Source organism: Pogona vitticeps, chromosome 3 (genome assembly GCF_051106095.1).
Source record: "Pogona vitticeps strain Pit_001003342236 chromosome 3, PviZW2.1, whole genome shotgun sequence".
Classification (NCBI taxonomy): domain Eukaryota; kingdom Metazoa; phylum Chordata; class Lepidosauria; order Squamata; family Agamidae; genus Pogona; species Pogona vitticeps.
In genome coordinates, this window is record NC_135785.1 from 131,815,808 (window position 1) to 131,835,880 (window position 20,073).

The window sequence follows — 20,073 nt, forward strand, 5'->3', positions numbered from 1 at the left end:
GTACAACTTCAAAATATATCTTTCTTACATAGTTGAACACTAACAAGGCCAAAATGGAAGGTGGGATTTTTTTCTCTACACAGTTCATGCATCTTGCAAGAGTGATCTGTTCATTCATGATTAGGTGGAGAAAGAAGAGAAGGAAAAGGTGAAGGAGGTGGTAAAAAGAAAGTCTGGCAGAAATAGAACAAGAAAATATTGTCCTTGGAAAATTTCATGCAGAGGAATGTGACCTTTGAACAAAATAGGTTCTCCACTTTGAGTTAGAGTGCAAAGTTTCTCCATTGAGGTACAGAACCCGCTATGTTTTCAATCTGTGACATGAAGTATTCATATCCACTTGCAGCAAACAGCTTGCCTTTTCCTATGTCGTTGAAGGCTTGGGAAGCAGAAAGTTGTCACCTGAGGTCTTTAGGGAAAGAGGTGCAGATGCCTAAGAAGTGTATAAAAAGAAAAGTTGGGGGAAGAGAATGAAAACTAGAGGGAAAAATGTGGAAAAAGGAGGAGAACTGTGGAAGAGAATGCTGTAACTTGAGGAGTACAGTAAGCCCAAGCTTTTATGTTTGGAATTTGTTGAATCTTATGGCTCCAGAAAACTTTGTATTATGTCGAGATGCAGGTGATGACTTTCTTAGCTGTAGCCCCAATTGTTTGAGGCATCATTTGAGTGCTAAGTCAAGACATGGTTATTTATTAGAGCATTTGGGATTGAATATCTCGGCATGTTCAGGTTTAAATGCATTAGTTTTAATGTTCTAATTTTATGTATTTTAAACTGTTCAGTTTTAAATTGTTTTAAAGTTTGTGTTATATGGCTTTGCAACCCATTCTGAGACATTTTAGTATAGGACAGACAATGAATAAATAACATGCAGTTTTAAATATTAGCTACATGCATGAATAGAAAAAAAGTGGTTTCAACAGGAGCTGTTTGAAAATTCAGCCAAATACCCTATTTTTCTTTTCTCTCTCATGGAACATGAGTAACTCACACAAAAAAACACTGGATTGTAGTGAGGGCAGAAAGCGAAATAACTTCATTTCTGAGTTTTATATAGTGGAGACAAGTCCTAAATCACTATGATTAGCATTTTTATTAATTATTATGCTACAGCATGACCCTGTAAACAAAAAACAGCATTACAGATGAAAACAATATTGCTTCACTGCAGTTACATTTTTTACTTTAAAATCTCTCTGGTGCACCCTGATTAGTATCAGTGAAATCAGTTTCTGTCCATATAGCTCTGCAGGCATATAGTCATTGCTCCCTCTAATTTTCCAGAGCACTATGTGTGAACATGTGCATGGAGTTCTGGCTGCAACTGGAAGCAAATGGGTAGCCCCAATTCAGCGCTGCATGGCCATGCTTGAGGCAGTGCTTACCACAAGGGTCCTAAGTTTAATATTGATGTCAGTTTATACATTTAAATAGTGTCTTGCAGGGGTTTGAGACCTTGATATACGTATTTTAAGTGTTCCTTTTTCTGGACCTACTGCTGAGCTGGCCCAGCCCCTTCCCTGACCAGTGCTTCTTAAATGTTGAAGTGGAGGACTGGAGTGGAAACTGGCCTGCACCTTGCCCTGCCCATGTGTGACATCCTATCTGAAGCTGCCTGTGTGATTCTGGCTTGGTGCTTGGGCTCCTGTGCTTCCCTGTGGCAACGTAACATTGCCACCATTTTGGACCCATCGGAGTGGATAGGGCCGGGTCACTGCTCCAGCCACAGTGTGAGCCCCAAGGAAGTCTGGACATCTTTATCATGGACTGTAATTCTAGTTTTAATGACCATCTGGTTGACTTTAATAAAATAGTTTTCGTTTTTTTAAAAATGCAGTGTAAAATTGCACACCCACACAAATTACATTTCTTTATTTATTTTATTTATTCATTTATTCTACTTGTATGCCGCCCACCCTCTGCCAAAGTAATAACAAAAACTTAGTGCTTCCTTCACCTCAGGACCATTATATCTTACATATCTTTTCCTCCTTTATATAGACCTTCGATCCATTTTTAACTGTGTCCATATCCCTTATAAAAATACCAGCTTTTTCATGTTCCTTTTACCCAATATAGCATTTATAAATTCATCCCATATTTCATTACATCTGTGTATCTTCATCTCTCCTTTTTAAAATTAGATTTCAGAAGTCAATTTATCATTAATTGCAATATTCCAAATTTCATTATCCAGTTGATGCAACGTTGCTTCCAATTTTTTAGGATAAGCAATTGAGCTGCTGTTAACATATTCACCATCATATCTTTTTTAACATTACTTATGTCAACATTTTCTATTAAAGATAACAGTGCTATTTTTGATGACATTTCAATATTAACTTCCAGTATTTCTCTAATCTCTTCAAAATTTTACTGTATACCTTTTGTATCACTTCAGAGTTCCACCACAAATGAAAATATATGCTGTATTTTTATCACATCACCAACATTTCTTAGAATATGTAGCATCTTTAATGTTTAATTTTACTTATTTTAAATACCATACATTATTTCATAACCATTTTCTTTTATTTGAATTGATGTATTTTAAAAAATCCTATTCCAAATTTTCCTCCAGTCCTCTTTATCTATTTTCCCTCCATCTGTATCACATACTGTTTTTAACCCTTCTAACTGATCCTCCTTTTCTATCAAGGTTCCATAAATTATACAGATTCTTCCTTTTTGCTTTCTCCCATCTGTCTCATTCACCGTATTTTTATAATATTTTCAAACTTTGTCAATGTCCTGTCTGTTTAATCTAAATTTCTCACTTTGAAAATTTCTCACCAGAACAGTTGTTCCAACTACATTAAATATAATCAACTCATTTTTTTCTCCTGCAAACGTAGTTTCTTATTAGAGATAGGCAATAATCAGAAAAATGGTGATTTGTTTTGATTTGTGATTCATTGAGGTCATTGAATTATGAATTGTGATTTTTTGTGATGATTTGTCAATTTGTTTTTTATTTTAAACTCTAAAATGGACCTCTAGACACCAAAAGACACCATACTTTCAGGGAAGCTTCCCCTGACATTCTGCTACAACCCCTGCACGTTTGATGAAATCTGTGTTTTAGACCTCCAAGTTACGCATCCACAAGGAGAACCCCCCAGGAAAGTTACCCCCAGGCACCTAGGGACACCAAAATCACAGAGAAGCTTCTACTCACTCTCCTCTAAAACCCCTCCACATTTGATGAAGATTGTGTTTCAGACATCCAGGTTATGCATCCACAAAGTGGGTCCTCACAGGAAAGTGCCCTTTAGCAGCTGGCTTGAGGAAACCCAATCTTTACTAAACTTGGAGGGATGGTAAGGGGAGTCAGTAGAAGCCTCTCTGTGATATTGGTTCACTGGGTGCCTATGGAGAACATTCCTGGGATAACCTCTTTGTATCTGAAACCCAATCTTCACCAAACCTGAAGGGATTGGAGAGGAGAGTCAGAGGAAGTGTACCTAAGTGTCAAGGGGGAATTTTATAGCCAATAAATGGACAAATAAAAAAATCACTAAAATTCATAGAATTAATTTGTATGAATACAAATCAACAAATGAGTGATTTTTGAACAAATTTGGTCATTTGTTTTTTAATTCATCCCCCCCTCTATTCTTAATTGTTCTTTAGTTTAATTTTTTTCCTTCCCATTTATATATCAGCTTTCTTTTTAACTTTTCAATTTCTTTATCTCATATCTTAGAAAGCTCTCCACTATTGGAGTTAGGGGTGATATTGCAGGACATCGGGGTTTTTTCTCCATTTATTCTAAATCTCTCATACATTCTTTATAAAGAGATTCTGGATCTTTTTTATTAATGTTTTAATATTATTATTTTCTTCTTACCAATAAATTTCTTGTAAATCTCCAATTTCATAAAGCTATTGTAGTTCGGTGTAACTCCATATTCTTCTTTGTGGTCTCTGTGAATGCACACAAATGGGTTTATTCTGCACCTGCCCAGGAGATCTTGGAAGTTTCTAGAGCTTAAAGACATGTGATTAGTGGGACGTTCCCCTTTAGAGTGTATGCTCCACCCCCCTGACATTCCCTCAGTTCCTTTTAGCTGTCGCCTGGGTCAGACCTATCTCGACCAGCTAAAAGCAACAGCCTCAATCGCGTTTGATACATGCTTTTCCCGCATGCCTTACAGGCCTACTATTCCTTTTAGTTGATGTTTCCCCATGAGTTTATTTATTTTTACTATGGTTTTTCTATCCACATTTTCAATTACTTTCCCCTTTCCCCATTCGTTTCCCCCAGCTCGCTTCCCTTTCCCCCACTTTTTTATTCCCCCCAGGGCCGTTCAAGTTGTCTTCACAACCCGCAACAATTCAAAATGCACTCAGTGCTGCTTCTGGGACGGGAAAGGTGACAACTCCTTAGGAAATGCCTTCATGTTCGACTGGGGAACCAACCTATACCTCTTTCCCCTATTCCGCACAGTAATCAGTGTCATGAATTTGATTATGAAAGTTGAATAGAGATTTATTTTTATAGGAGCAAAGTTAAGTTAGAAATCCGTTTGTGACCAGGTGCGAGTTAGAGAGATTAAGAATGGCCAAGGTCAGTTTCTTTTTCAATAGAAGAAAAAAGTTATGAAGAACAAGGTGACCTTTATCTAGTCGCCAGGCAATCTGGGAAGATGGACGGAGAAACAGCCTGGACGTCTGCCCGAACACACAGAGAGAATTCCTGCCCAGAGGAATGAACGCCAGAGAAAAACTCCAAATGAGCTTTTATTTTTCAAACGAACAGTAAGACAGATCTCTATTCTAAAATGTAGTTAGCTGTTTATTATTTTGGTTTTTGTAGAGGAAAATGTCTTGTGGTGATGGCTGGGGTTTTTTTTGGAAATAATTGATTATGAAAAGATATCTTGTGTGCTTGTTTAAATTCATTTACTAATTTCTATTTTTTTAATAAAATATAAAAAGTCTGTCTGAAAATTGGCTTCTTGTATAGACCATCAGCTACTATAGTTCTTTAGCTACTTTAAATTGATTTCTCTAATCAGGCCACGTTTATTAAATGCTACCAATTTAGGGTCCTATATATAAGAGAGGAGGAAGATTAAATCTAATAGAACTCCTGGATGTTGTTTATTTAAAATCGGTTCAAACTTGTGAGAAGGGGTGAAACAGTTGCCTAGGGTAAAATTAAAGGACCCAGTTTTACCTGTTAAGGAACTGATCATTCCAGACACCTCTCTGTTCCGTGTAAAAGCAGATTCTTAGGAAGCTCGCTTTTACGACAATCAGACTCCACCAATTTTGCTCAACCGCCATCCTTCTTGCCCTGTGGTGGCCTCGACTACCTTGGTTCACCCACCTGAAATCAATGTCAACAGACCTCTTTCACCTTTCTCCACCTCAAGATGAAGGCAGGATTCATCACCCCGACCTTGAGTCCCTCAACTTAATGGCATGGAGGATTCTGCCTCCATAAGAGTTGTTCTTGACAAAGCCAAGAAGCTTCTACTCACTTTCTTTACAGCTATAAATGGAAAACATTTTCTGCCTTTGCTTCTTCCAAAGAACTCTCATCAATACCAGTCTCTTTAGAGACTCCTTAAATTTCTTTTTCATCTTTTCCACATGGGCTTATCTCATTCTACCCCAAAGGTATACATTGCTGCTATTATAGCTCATCAGCCATCAGACTCCCAATCTGGTTGGCTCTTTTCTGATCCTATTATAAAGAAATTCCTCAAAGGCCTCCAAAACATCTGCCCTCCTCAATACCCTCCACTTCCACAGTGGTCTCTGCAAACAGTACTCAACGCTCTCACTCAACCTCCATTCGAACCTCTAGCTACTTCACACTTCTCTCTTTGAAAACTTTATTTCTTGTCACCGTAATGGCAGCCAGACGAGCCAGTGAACTAGCAGCTCCCAGAGCAGATCCACCATGCATTTAATTTCACCCTGACAAGGTTACCCTATTATTGTAAGCCGCCCAGAGACCTCTGGGTAGAGTGGGCGGCGTATAAATTAAATAAATAAATAAATAAATAAATATGCATATGTCTTCTTTCTACCTAAACTCGTATCAGAGTTTTACGTCAATCAGCCTCTGATCCTTCCTTCGTTTTTTCCATTTCCAACATCAGACCTTGAGCGCATGCGCCATACATTAGATGTTCAACGCTCTCTCACATTTTATATTGACAGGACCAAATCTTTCATAAAATCACCTCATCTTTTCCTGTTTTCATGGCCCCCGTAAAGGTTCCCCGGCATCCCCACAGACACTGTCCAGATGGATAGTTCAGGTCATCACCTTGACCTATGACTTGATAGGCAAACCACTACTGGATGTTATTAAAGCCCACTCTACCTGGGCTGTCTCCACCTCTACGGTGGTATAGACGTTTCCCATATCTGTCAAGCGGCTACCTCGTCAACTCCCTCAACATTTGTATCTCACTATTAGCTGGACGTCAGCGAAGAATGAAGCTGACTTCGGCAGAGCTGTTCTGACCTCCTTTTTGACATGATGTTCCACCAACCAGTAAGTGAGCTTGTTAATCACCCATCTTGTGTGCATTCACAGAGACCACGAAGAAGAGAGGTTACTTATCTGTAACCATGGTTCTTTGAGTGGTCCTCTGTGAATCCACACATCCCGCCTGTCTGTCATGTTGTCGTCTCCATCTATTTTCTGACAGCGGCAGACTTTTCAGGAACTGAGGGGACTTTAGGTGGGCGGAGCATGCGCTCCACGGGGGAACATCCCACTAATCACGTCTTTAAGCTCTGGAAACTTCCAAGATCTAGCTTCCAAGACCTTAAGAGACTGTATCATCTCTCTCTTCCCATTATTCCCATGAGAGTCCAGGTGTTGTTTATCTCTTCTGCAACTAACTTGGGATTTTGAGTCTTCCACGGGCCTCTGAATTCGACCTTCATGCTATCTTGATCCAGGCTATAATGGTCTTCAGGAAAACACTCTCACGGTACTTAGAAAACATTCCAATGTCTCTCAAATCATCTTTACACAGAACCTGTCTGACTCCATTTTACATTTCTCTGGCTACATATCCCATCATCATGACAGTGGCACCTTAAAGAATACTGTGACGTACAGCTTGTGTCCTTTGTTTATTTTCCCTTAAACACAAGTCCACCCTCTGGATGCTTGTCATCCCTTCACACTACCACCAGGTATTATTCCCTCAATACCAAATAGAGAAATCTAAGACACGTGCTGCCAAAACAACAGATTTATTGATAATATAAATGTTATGTAAATCACAGGAGAAGTCACAGATGTTTAGAATTATTCATTAAATATCATTTGCTTTCACTTCGGTTTGTATGTGTTCTTATTCATTTTTACAATATTCTTTGACTATCTACTTAATCTCTATGCATTTGAACTCTTTCCTATTCTTTCTAGCATTGCAACTTTCCAATCTGTGTCTAAACTTCCTCAAATCAATCTCCTAACTCACTCTCTTCAATTCCCTATCTCCAAAACCACTTTTCTCCAATTCTGTTCCCTAACTGTCTGCCTAATTGTCTAACTCCTCAACTGTCATTTTTGTTCTGCCCCTCCTGTCCTCTCATTGGCTCCTCCTTTTGAGCTTCCAGTGGTGGACAAGTGTGACGTGGGGTTCCGCTACATATCTCCCCCCTTAGAAAGTTTGTTCCATGGGGTAAAACTTACAGTGGTTTACCCTCATGAACAACGTAGGACTTGCTTAGCAATTTTCACACCAATAACAAAATATTTTTTCTTCCATTACATTTATCATTTACACATTTTAAATATGTTTACTTTTACTCTTTTACTTAGTTTATGCATGGATGCTATTGTTAATTATATAACCCATTTTAATCTTGTCACTTTACACATTTAATTTGCATTACTCACCACTTGCATTTCTTACCATGTTATTTTTTATCACTACTTACCAATTTTTTATCTCAAATCTACATTTTTAATTACTTTTATTTATACATTACTAGAACCTTTTAATTAGAGCATTTTTCCCATTAAAGTTACATGTTACATTAGTCTCTTTGGTCCATCTCCTGGTCTTCTTGTTCAGGCATTGCCCATCACAGGGTACCTTTCTCTCTCTGGTACCCAAAGTCACAGTCTTGCAGGAGTATGGCACACCTCAATTGCTTATTGTTCTCTCTGTCAGTCCACAACTAGACCCTTGGAGAATAGTCACTGTCTGGAACAAAATGTCTTCCCCATATGTATGGTCCAAGCTTCCTCAAAGACCATATAATTGCCAAACACTCACGATCGATGGTGGGAAGTTGTCTCTCACCCGCCTGTAGCTTCTCGCTTTGGAATGTCACCGGATGCTGGTCTCTCTTGTTGTCCACCTGGCTCAGCACGGCTCCTGTTTCGAATCTGGACACCTCCACGATGATGTTGTAGTCCCTCCGAAACCTCTCACTACACGACCGGCCATCACTGCAGTCTGCAACTTCTCGAAGGTCCCCTGGTATCCACTCAACCACATGATCTTCTCAACTTTTCCCTTGGCTTTTATATTCTCTAAAGAAGAGGCTATTTCTCTGGAATTGAATACCCAATAGCTTACTATCCTTATTAAAACTTTTACCCATGCTTCTTTTATTTGCTGTGTGAGCAGAGTAAAACATTACTATTTTCTCCTGAATAATATAATTTACTTCACTCATCCTGAATTTCTTTCTAACAGGATTTGCCTGGTTTATTTGCATCTTATTTCCTTTTATACACCTCAGCCTCAGGACTTTCTCTCCCTGACTGAACAATCTTTCTTTGGCCTTTTTTCCTTGCCATAATTTTTGCTGTCTCTGCATGTTTTCTGTGGTGAATTTTAAAGATTGTGGCAAGGGTTTTCTCAAATTACCTATGTGCTGAATCACTGTCTCTGGATATTCTCCCTGCTGTTTCTCCCAACTTCTTCTGTGTACCTCCCAGAGTCCCTGCACTTTCCATCCAAACAGCATTTCAAATAGTTTGAACTCTATCCTTTCCTGGGGTACAGACAGGCATACCTTTACCAAGTATTTTGTGGTCCCAGGCATTTGGGTTTTCTACTGTGTAATCTCTGATCCCTGTCATCCGGGTTCCATTAACTTTATCCCCTAATCCATTTATCTGAGTAAGAGCTGTAATAAGAGCTATGTCACTCAGTTGCCACAGCCTTTTCATTAATATGGAAGTGTGTGATATTCCACTTATGGTTACTTTAGATAATGGTCCCACATTATCCAGGCCTATGCGTATAAATGGGGTTGATGTAATTGGTAAAGGGTACAATTTAGCTTGATGGTTGTCATTGCCAACACCCTGCCTCTGCCATATGTTGCAGCGTTGCCAATCTGACTTTCTGCTTCTCCATTCCAGGCCAGTAAAACTTTTGAACTATTCTCTGCTTAGTTTGTGTGATTCCTAATTGAGCCGCAAAAGTGTCTGTATGTCCTTTTTCTACAATTCTTTGTCTGTACTTAGTAGGGATTATCAGCTGTTTGTGCATGTTTTCCCCTCCCCTCTGAGGATTTACTACGACCTCTCTGTATAATAGGCCTTTTTCCACACAGTCCCTTTCAGGGTTCTCATGGTTTATTGGCCCTTCTCTAACCATCTTAAAGCATTGTTCTAAGGTAGAATCTGCTTTTTGTTCCTTTTAAAATGTATTTTCATGTGTATTTCTTATAGCTACTAATTCAGCTGTCTCATCAGCTTCATTCCCTCTGATTATTTCATTAGGGAGTTCATGTTTTTCCTCAGATGCTTCTTTTCCCCCGTTCTGGCAGCGAGTAGTTACTAAAGCACTCTTAACATGCTCAGTTAAATGTAGCCCAATTAAACAAGGTGTAGGAAGCTGATCTATAATAGCTACTCTCCACATACCAGTCCACTCTTTATAATTTATAAGTACTTTAGCCACAGGTAGATTAATCAATTCTTTCCCATTTCTTTTTACTGTAATTTTCTCATTTGGAATGATGTCCCCTTGTGGGATAATCTCAATATGACATAAAGTTATTTGAGAACGCAAGACTCTCAATGCCAGATATTTGATGTTATTAATATAAATGTTTTCTCCAGAACAATTCATCAACTCCATGTTGCTTTTGATATAGAAGCAGTGAACAATCTCTGTTATAGGTGGCAGTTGCTCCTGACCATCTGTTTTGTCAGTTAAACTGTCATTTTGCCTTGTTTCTGAACTTTCTGTTGTTGTACGTAGCAAACGTTCTTAGGCTCATTTCTCACATCTTTCTGTAGATTAAAGGCTTTACTTTTTGAGGTTTGATATTGAGAAATGAAGTGCCCTGGTTTCCCATAGCCATAACACGATTTTGGGCACCTTTGTTCAAAGAGAGGGGGGTTGTCTCCCTTCCCTTTACTGCTTTTATATTTCTGTAGATTTTGCTCTGGGGTTTTGTCCCTAAACAGGCTTCCATTTGCATGTTTGTTGTTGTGGAAATTTCTGGGCTCTTTCCTTCTGTCTTCCCAGTTTCTGTTACCAAATTTTACCTCAGAATAATTTGAGTTTCTTAATTTTTTTATATAATCAGCTGTTTTTGCTAGATTCCCCTCAGGATTGGATTTATTATTATTATAGTTTTGGATTTTTAATTCTAATTGTTTCATTTTAAATTGGTGTTCCATCTCTTTTTCTTTCATTTCCATCTGTCTCCTTTCTTGCTCCATAGCCATTTATCTGGCTTCAGCCCTTTCTTTCTCTTTTTCCCTTTCTCTTGCTTTCTCAAAATCTCTTTTCTTGCTCCATGGCCATCTCCCTTTCTCTGGCCTCTGCCTCAGCTCTAATATGTAATTCTTTTAATTTAAATTCCTTCTCCAATGTCCATTTCCCAAATTCTTGTGGGGTTAACTCAATTTCTCCCCTTGAGGGTTTCTCCTGTTCATCCTCATATTGCTCAGCTAATTCAGGGCTTTCCTCTGCATGAGGTAAACCTGGTACTGTACATCAGATACCCCCATTGTTAACAGTTTTCCCCTCTTAGAAGGCATGGTTTATTTGATTTTCTTTTGGATAAGTTGGTTTATTCTAGGGAATTCAATAATCATGCAAAGTCAAGCCTTGATTCAAAGTGCTTTTTCCTTGTTGAGTTAGAGAGAATTAGATTTAGTTATTTTGTAGCTCTTTGCTGGCAGCCTCTACAAATTGCTACTTTGTTACTTTTAGGCGTGTAGCCTCATTGTTCCTTGTATGATATGCTGTTTCTTTTGGCCTCCAGCCACCCAGCTATTTCAGATTACTTTTATTTTTCTGTTTTCCAAGCCCTTCTGCTTGGTCCAGTTCACTCAGATCTGTGTCTGACCTTGGCTTCCGCTTTTGTCCCCTTCAGCACTCCCTTCTTAGACCCTAGGATCCAAAGCTAGCCCACTAGTCTTTCAAAATCTTGAGGTAAACCTTAAACTATTGAATTTTCCTCAGAGCTTTTTCCTTTCTTTAGTCTTTCCCCAGTCTGCAATCAGGAGTCCCTTTTAAGCTTTTCACCAAGCCCCTTTCAAGGGTCTCACTCCTCCCCTTACAGTACCAGACTCCTAGGTCTCTTAAGCTCAGGATATTCTCTTTTTCTTTGGCTTACTAGACTATTTGAATCCTTTGGCTTACTGGATTCTCACTTGTATCTCTTTGGCTTACTGGATTATCTTTCGTAGCCCACTGATGCCACTACTTTGTGATGTACACCCTGTGTCCTTTGTTTATTTTCCCTTAAACACAAGTCTACCCTCTGGATGCTTGTCCTCCCTTCACGCTGCCACCAGGTATTATTCCCTCAATGCCAAACAGAGAAATCTAAGACACGTGCTGCCAGAACAACAGATTTATTGATAATATAAATGTTATGTAAATCACAGGAGAAATCACAGATGTTTAGAATTATTCATTCAATATGATTTGCTTTCACTTCGGTTTATATGTGTTCTTATTCATTTTTACAATATTCTTTGACTATCTACTTAATCTTTGTGCATTTGAACTCTTTCCTATTCTTTCTACCATTACAGCTTTCCAATCTGTCTAAACTTCCTCAAATCAATCTCCTAACTCACTCTCTTCAATTCCCTATCTTCAAAACCACTTTTCTCCAACTCTCTTCCCTAACTATCTGCCTAACTGTCTAACTAACTCCTCAACTGTCCTTTTTGTTCTGCCCCTCCTATCCTCTCATTGGCTCCTCAAACTTCCAATGATGGACAGGCGTGACGTGGGGGTTCTGCTAGAAATACTGTTTTTATTTTTTAATGTGAGATTTTGTCAACAAGGGAAGGAGATATAATGTAGCAAATATTTATACATGGCATCAATATATCAAAATACAGAGATTGTGGTTTGTTGGCGAGAAAACCAGTGGGTATTAAAACATCATGGTAGTGTCTTTCATAGACGCTCATGCTGTAAATCACAGGTGTCAAAAACAAGGCCCGCGGGCCAGATCCGGCCCGCCAGACCTCGTCTGATGGCCCGTGGAGCCGCCGCCAGCCTTGCAGCCTCCCCCCCTTTTTTTTTCAATGAATTTACTCCGTGCCTGCACGGAGTAAATTCATTGAAAAAATGGCTCAAGTTAACAAGGCTACGTCCTCCTTCCGATTGGCTGTGGCGCTGTCACTCCTTTCCTCTCCCTCCGCCCCCTGCTCCCCCTCCCTCCCTCCTGTGCCTGTTCCTCACTCGCTCTCAGCCTGAGGCGAGAGCCGTTCCCAAGGCCGCGCGAGGAGGGGGCTCCGCGCCGCCTCTGTCACCCCTGAGGGGAAGGGAAGGGGAGCGGTGGGAGTTCCTGGCTGGGCTCCGAGGCGGAGGGAGGCGATGCTGGGGGGACGCGGGAGGCAGCAGCCAGCGCGGCCCTGAGGAGAGGGAGAGAAGAGGGAACGTGGAGCGATGCGCCGGCCCGGTTGGGTAACGTCGGAGGCGGCCGTTCGACCCAGCCGCGGAGAGAAGGGAGGGAGGGCGGGAGGGCTGGCTGGTTGCTCACTTCCCTTCCCGGACGTTCCGTTCTCTCTCTTGCTCGAAAAAGGCCTGATTTCTGTGAGGGGCCAGCGGGCGACATTCCTTGGCAGCAGCTTTTCCGCCCCCGCAGGGAGGTTGAAGGGAAGTGGGGTGGGAATCTCTCTCTCTCTCTCTCTCTCTCTCTCTCTCTCTCTCTCTCACACACACACACACACACACACACACACACACACAGAGAGAGAGAGAGAGAGAGAGAGACCCCGGCACTTTCCCTTCCTTCACACACACATACACGTTCTCTTCCTTCCTGTAACTCTCTCTGACTCTCTCTGTCTCTCTCTCTTTCTCTCACACACACACACAGAACCTGGCACTTTCTCTTCCCACACACACACACACACACACACACACACACACACACACACACGTTCTCTTCCTGTATCTCTCTTTCTCACACACACACACACACACAGGCACTTTCTCTTCCTTTTCCCACCAAGCCGGATGGGGTCCTTGCAAGGCCATCAGTACAGATACAACCGGCCCTTTGATGGGGACCAAACTGCTGATGCGGCCCCCGATGAATTTGAGTTTGACACCCCTGCTGTAAATGATGTGATCAATAATGGTAAAATAACAGGTAATATAACAATGGTAGAGTAACATAAATGTTAATTAGATGGGCTGTTTACAGATGATGAACTTTTCCCCTACAAGCTTTACTTTGTAATCAATTGCAATGGTCTGTGAATTACCCCAATCAATGGAGGGCCACAGGAGCAGAGTAAAAATCTGTATGACCATAGTAATTTCTAGCGTGGATCTGTTGTGTGTGTGGGGGGGAATATCTGGGAGATGCAGTACAGTACAATAGTTATAGCATTTTTATCTGTCAGTGCCCCAAAGAGCCTTGGCTTATATTTAAGTCCATTGATATGTGTGTCTAGTATGTAATTTATCCCAGCTGTTTCTTCAGATTCTTGTCCTACAGTTTCTTTTTTCTAGGAGGGTCACTTTCAAATAATCTCTGGAATGTCCTGGTAAATTAAAATGATGTGAAACAGGTTTCTCCATGTTGCCATTACTGATGTCTGATTTATGTCCCTTGATTCGTTTGCGTAAAGATTGTTATGTTTGCTGTATATAGAGCACAGAAGGGCAATGTTGGCAAAAAAGGCATAAATAACATTGGCAAGGAACAGGTAAAAGTGGCTTTGATACTGTGTGTGACATTGTTGTGTCCAGTAATTGTGTTGCCTGAAAAAATGGGGGGGGCAGACCTGGCATCTGGGTTTGTAGCAGGGTTTTGTACCCATCTCTGTGTCAGTGTTGCATAGTCCATTGTGTGTCAGTAGTTGTTTCAGGTTGGCGGGTTGTCTATAAGCCAATATAGGCCTGCCACCAAGAGCTTGGGAGAGTGAAGAGTTCTTTTTGAGGATGGGTTGGGGATCACTTATGATCCATGTGAGTGGTCTCAGTTGTCGACTGAAACTGAGAAACAACTAGTGGTGTTTGATATTTTTTTCCTTTCTGAGTCTATCCTGCAGTAAGTTGCTTCTGATTATCCAGCTTGCTTTATTAATTTCTTCCTTAAACATATTGGGTGGATATTGTAGTGCGAGGAATGCATTTTGTAAATCCTTGAGTTTGGAGTCTCTATCTTGTGGGTCTGAGCAGATGTGATTATACCTGAGTAAACAATGGGTTTTGTTCTGTGTTCAGGATGGAAGGTGGAAGCATGTAAGTAGGTGTATCGACTGGTAGTTTTCAATACAAGGGTGATGATGATAGTCAATGCTGTAGTTTCACAGTGGTGTCTAGAAAATGCACCTCTTCTGTGGATTGTTTCAGGGTGAGGTTCATGTTTGGGTTACATTTATTGAAATCTTGGTGGAATTTTTCTAGGGATTCTTTTCCATGGGTCCAGATTAGAAAAATGTCATCAGTATACCTCAAATAGAGGAGTGGAGTTTTTTTTTGTGGAATGGTTAAAAAATGTTGTTCTAGGCCAGCCATAAACATGTCTGCATATTGTTGGGCGATGCACATGGCCATCATTGTATCAGTACAACATTACAGAGGGAGTGATTATTGTTTTGAATGGTATTTGTGATAGCCTGTAGTCTGTCTCTGTGTGAGATGTGGGTCTAGAGTGCTTCTTGAAGCCTATCTCTATATTAGCAGATTGAGAAAACAGTCATTTAAACCTGCAGTTGGGATCTTCCACCTGTTACTATTTTCCCATCCAGCAGATGGAGTATTTTCCTCACCTCTTGTTATTCCATTCTATCATCCAGCTAAACCAGAAGCAATTCTTCAAGTTCACTCAAGATAATTGTGCTAGATATATGATATTACAAGCTACAAAGGAAGAAAAAGATTATACCTTAATTTATGTGAGAAAGATAAATCAAATCATATTACAGAAGAGATAAATAACATCATGGTTTTAAATAGAATGAGAGGGAGAAGTGACTTGAGAAATATTTTGATATAAGTAAAGAAAAATACTTGTTATTGTTTCACAAAAATATTCTAGAATTATTATATATTTATATATAAAATTTGCTGTTGGGACGCCCCTGGACTGCAAAGAGAACAAACCTATCTATTCTGAAGGAAATCAACCCTGAGTGCTCACTTGAAGGAGAGATCCTGAAGCTGAGGCTCCAATACTTTGTCCATCTCATGAGAAGAGAAGACTCCCTTGAAAAGACGCTGATATTAAAAGTGTGAAGGCAAGAGGAGAACGGGACGCCAGAGGATGAGATGGTTGGCCAGTGTCACCGAAGCTACGAACGTGAATTTGACCAAACTCTGGGAGGCAGTGGAAGACAGGAGGGTCTGGCGTGCTCTGGTCCATGGGGTCATGAAGAGTCAGACACGACTAAACGACAAAACAACAACAAAATATGGTGGTGGGTATTATAAAAGGTTCAGATCTTCAAAAAAACTTTGGTTTATGAATGTGGGAGATTTTTCTTTATCCATGATTCAAAAGTCAGGAAATGGCCCAGTATTGCTGCAGAATATCAAGCACACATTGGCAGCAGGAAAAAGGATGCTAAGCTTTGCCTAGCAAAGGGCAGCCTAAGGTTGAGAACACCAATGGCAGCACTCAGGATGGTCTACATTCTACAGCATATCCTCTTGTGCTTAGTATCATTCATAAAGTGACACCACACAAAGGAACATTTCAGAAGTTACTCCTTTTCCCCATCAGTTAGCCGCTTCTCACCCAAACATAAAGCAGTTGTCAGGGCTGTTTTTTTGGCAAGTTTGACTCAGTGACTTTATAGCTCCTTCCAACTTAATTATTCTACAGTTTCATGATATCAGCAACACACATCAGAAGTGACTTGATGACACATCACATCTTTGATTTCTCCCCTTATTTACCAAACAATTCTACAGTAACAAGATGGATGAAACAAAGCAAGAAACAGTAATTTCACATCTTAAATGAGTGAGCCACTGAATATTTATTCTTTACTCTTGTAAAGTATTTTACACCAGAAAAAGAAAATCTTTGAAATGTCTGTTTGGCCAAGAAGGAGATGAAAACTTCACCTCCTTAGGGTCATTTAATTTGGTCCTGACTGGCTGGGTCAAAAGTTCAGATCTCCCTTCCCATTCTGTTTATGTTTAGAATGTTCATGAAAGCCAGTTTATACGAAGGAAAAACTAGAATCTCAGAGGTTTCCCCTCTCTCAAATAGCTTTTTTCAAAGTCATTAGTAACCCCTTCAAGTTTGGATTCCTTCCAAATAAAAAAAGGGTCTGGAACTAACCATTCTCTTTTAAGATAAGGAAATTTACTCTCTTCAATATAATTGTTATGTTTTAAATCTGCAGACAGAAAAGAGTTGCTGGTGTCAGCACAGGGAATAAAACAGCTTTAATAACTCAAAATTGTTTGCCCAAATATCCCCAAATTTGCCAACATGCAAGAAGGGATGGTCTGCTACATCTGTGCCAAATTTGGTGCTGATCCAAAGTCCAGCTTCAAAGTTACATTTTGTTTGTACTATCCACAGTTTTTGAGTTGCCTTATGGAATGGTGAGTTGTGCTTTTGCATGCACTCCCATGCAGCAATAATCACACTTTATTGAATATGGCTATTAAAATTAGAAAACATTATAGAGAAGATAAAAGATGGAAGAGAGAAAAAGTATTCTTCAGCAAAAGAGTATAACAGACAAAATATGAAAAGAAATAGAAATATAGCGAATTAGGGGAAGAGATGGTTCCATCAAAGGTATCATATGGGATACTATAGAAGTGATTATAGGAGGATTAGCACTAGGTAATCTTATAAATTAAAAAGTCAAGAAAAACTTATGAAGTAAGTTAAGGAAAAAATAAGAATTGAAGAGAAATGTATAAGGAACAGAGACAAAATAAATTGAATGAAAATGCAAACAAAAAGTAAAGAGAGAATATTGAAATTGATCAAGTTCAGAGAAATTTAATATACTTGGAAAGAATTTTTTGAACTTAGCAATAAAATTCAAGAATCCATGTAAGACAAGAAAGCTAAGGATATAATTAGAGTAGTTAAAGATAAAAGGAGAAAAATATATAATTTGACGGAGAAAATGTCAGTGTTTTGAGATTTTTACCAAAATTATAGACTGAGATTGGAAAAAAATAAGAGTATAATGGAAAAATTTGGGGAGTAGACTTCAAAATGTGGATGAAAATTTAATGGAACAACTAATTAGAAAAGAGGGGTTTATTAATAAAATTAAAATGGGAAAGGCTCTAGAATGAATAGATTAGGACTGAAGTATTATAAAAACTTTTTTAAAAATATTGATACCTGAATTAAAGTCTCTTTTTAATACTGTATATTAATGAAGGACGATAAGATTCCATTATCATGATTAATTATATTCCAAAACTCATCCTGGTGCTTATAGGCCTATTTCTTTAATAAATCAAGATGTTAAGATACTTACAGCAGTATTAGCAAAGATAACAAATACAGTGGTGCCCTGCATAGCGACGATAATCCATTCCGAAAAAATCTTCACTATACGGATTCGTCGCTATGCGTTCCTATGGGCAAAAAACTCACCGTTATGCGGAAATCCTCCATGCGGCTGCCATTTTCACTGCCTGGTAAGCACGAAAACACAGTGGGTGGCCATTTTCTTTACCCGGCGGCCATTTTGGAACCGCCGATCAGCTGTTTTTAAAACATCGTTATGCGATAATCGGTAAGCAAAACGCTTACCGATCATCGCAAAGCGATGTTTTACCATTTAAAACATTGCAATGCAATCGCTTTTGGGACCGCATAAAACACATCACTATACGGATTTGTCGTTAAACGAATCGCTCGTTATGCGGGACACCACTGTAATTTTATTATTAAATATGTTAAAAGAGAACATGGTTGTTTCACAACAGGAAGACAAATGACAAATTTCACTGGAAGAAGTCTAAATGTTATAAATTAATTAGAAAACAAAAAGTGAAGGTATGAATCATTGCATGGGATGATTTTAAGTCCTTTGATTGTGTGGAATGGGTGACTTTAATAATAATAAAGATAATAGGTAACAGTTGAAAGGTTGATACATTAATTATATTCAGAAAATATTCGTCAGTACTAAGAAATGATGGTATAACAGAATGGATAGCTCTATGCCAGTGATGGCAAACCTATGGTGGGCACGTGAGCCATAAGTTGCCAGATCGCTACCCCCCCACTGCAGCTGAACCTCAAACTGCATGATTGTAAGCCACCTATCCCTGCTACCTTCCTTGGTTGCAGCACTTGTAAATCAGTTCTTTTGGCAGATTGTAGATAACGCTACTTTATTATTTACTGCTATAGAAGAGTTTGCGGCAGTCAATCCAGCTTGTGAATTACTACTTCCGCCAGACGTGACTGCAAGCAGGACAGAAGGCTCCAATTAAGGCAGGAAGGAAGGCGTGAGAGAGGGATGGATGGATTCATCAAGCTTCTTTACAAGTAATGAGAGGAAACGCCGACATACTGAAGTGAAGCAACTGATTGTACAAAATTGTGTGTGTTTGTATGTCTGTGTGTGAGAGAGACGCTTTCATAAAACCATGAAAAAAGGAACCTTCCAAACTTAATCTCCACTGCATTTAGTGGAGTTTGAGAACAACAAATATTTCAAGTTTCTGTTTAGACTCTAAATTGAACTGGCCAGAACTAGAATGTTTAGCAGAGTGCCACTAAAGATCTTACAAACAAAATACTGTGGGTTTATTGAGTCAATCGATCTCATGTGAAGTTTTCCTCTTTTCCTACTGCATTGCACTTTTTCCAGTGAGCTTGTTTTATGATGCCACTGTAGTACAGTATCCTTTGTTTGGTTATTTTAGCTTCTAGTGAAAGTCCACACTTAATTTGCTTTACTTATTTTTCTGACAAGTCATAATATCTGCAAAACTCTTTTCCAACACTACATTTCAAATAAGTGAAATGTATGTATACACTTTATTTAGTGTATAAAATGTAGGTATACACTTTAAAAGTTTGCACTCTTAAGAGGCGGGGCTTGTCGTGGTGAAGACAGCAGCTCCCAGGTAGCTCCCGGAGAAAGCTGGCACTGCCTAGTCTGGGGGTCCTTCAGGAGATGGGGAACTGAAGGGGAGGCTAGGAGAAGTCTCCTTGGAGCAGTTGGTGAGCAACAGAGGGAAAGGAAGCTGGGCAGCAACCTGGTATTTCTTCGCTTTGAAGAGATCACCCGAGCACACATCAGATGCAGGAGCCTTCTTGGGGAGATAAGCTGTGAGTAACAACCCCCCCAAGAGGAGAGGAGAACAAGCAAATATTGCATTGAAACTTGACAACAATAAAATAAATTGAAGTCTGAGCTATAAATAGCCCTACAAAGCGGAAAGAGATACCAGAGTGTAAAATATTTGACCAAAAAGAAGTAGAAAAGTAGTGAGCTTGCTTACCGGTTCTGCTGTCTTGCTGAAAATGAAACTAGCTTTTATTGCAGGCCAGTCAAGGCCAACAATGAGAGAGTGAGAGGGAAAAAAGTCTTATGGAGCGAAAAATACGGTAATATAGGACGTGTATTGAGACTGTCACTCAGCTTTCCTCCAGTAGGTGTCCTAACAATCCACTGTGTGTTCCTTCCA

The 20,073-nt window shown here is 39.6% G+C and overlaps 1 protein-coding gene and 1 long non-coding RNA gene across 8 annotated transcripts in view; both read left to right on the forward strand.

The window, feature by feature from the left end:
- TDRD3 (tudor domain containing 3) overlaps positions 1 to 20,073 on the forward strand; it is a 267,090-nt gene that overhangs the window by 77,593 nt on the left and 169,424 nt on the right. The gene's annotated exons all lie outside the window — the stretch shown is intronic.
- Positions 7 to 19,024, forward strand: LOC144588260 (uncharacterized). The gene is made up of 2 exons (XR_013543721.1): positions 7 to 15,860; positions 18,788 to 19,024. It is a non-coding gene; the product is annotated as an uncharacterized LOC144588260 (long non-coding RNA).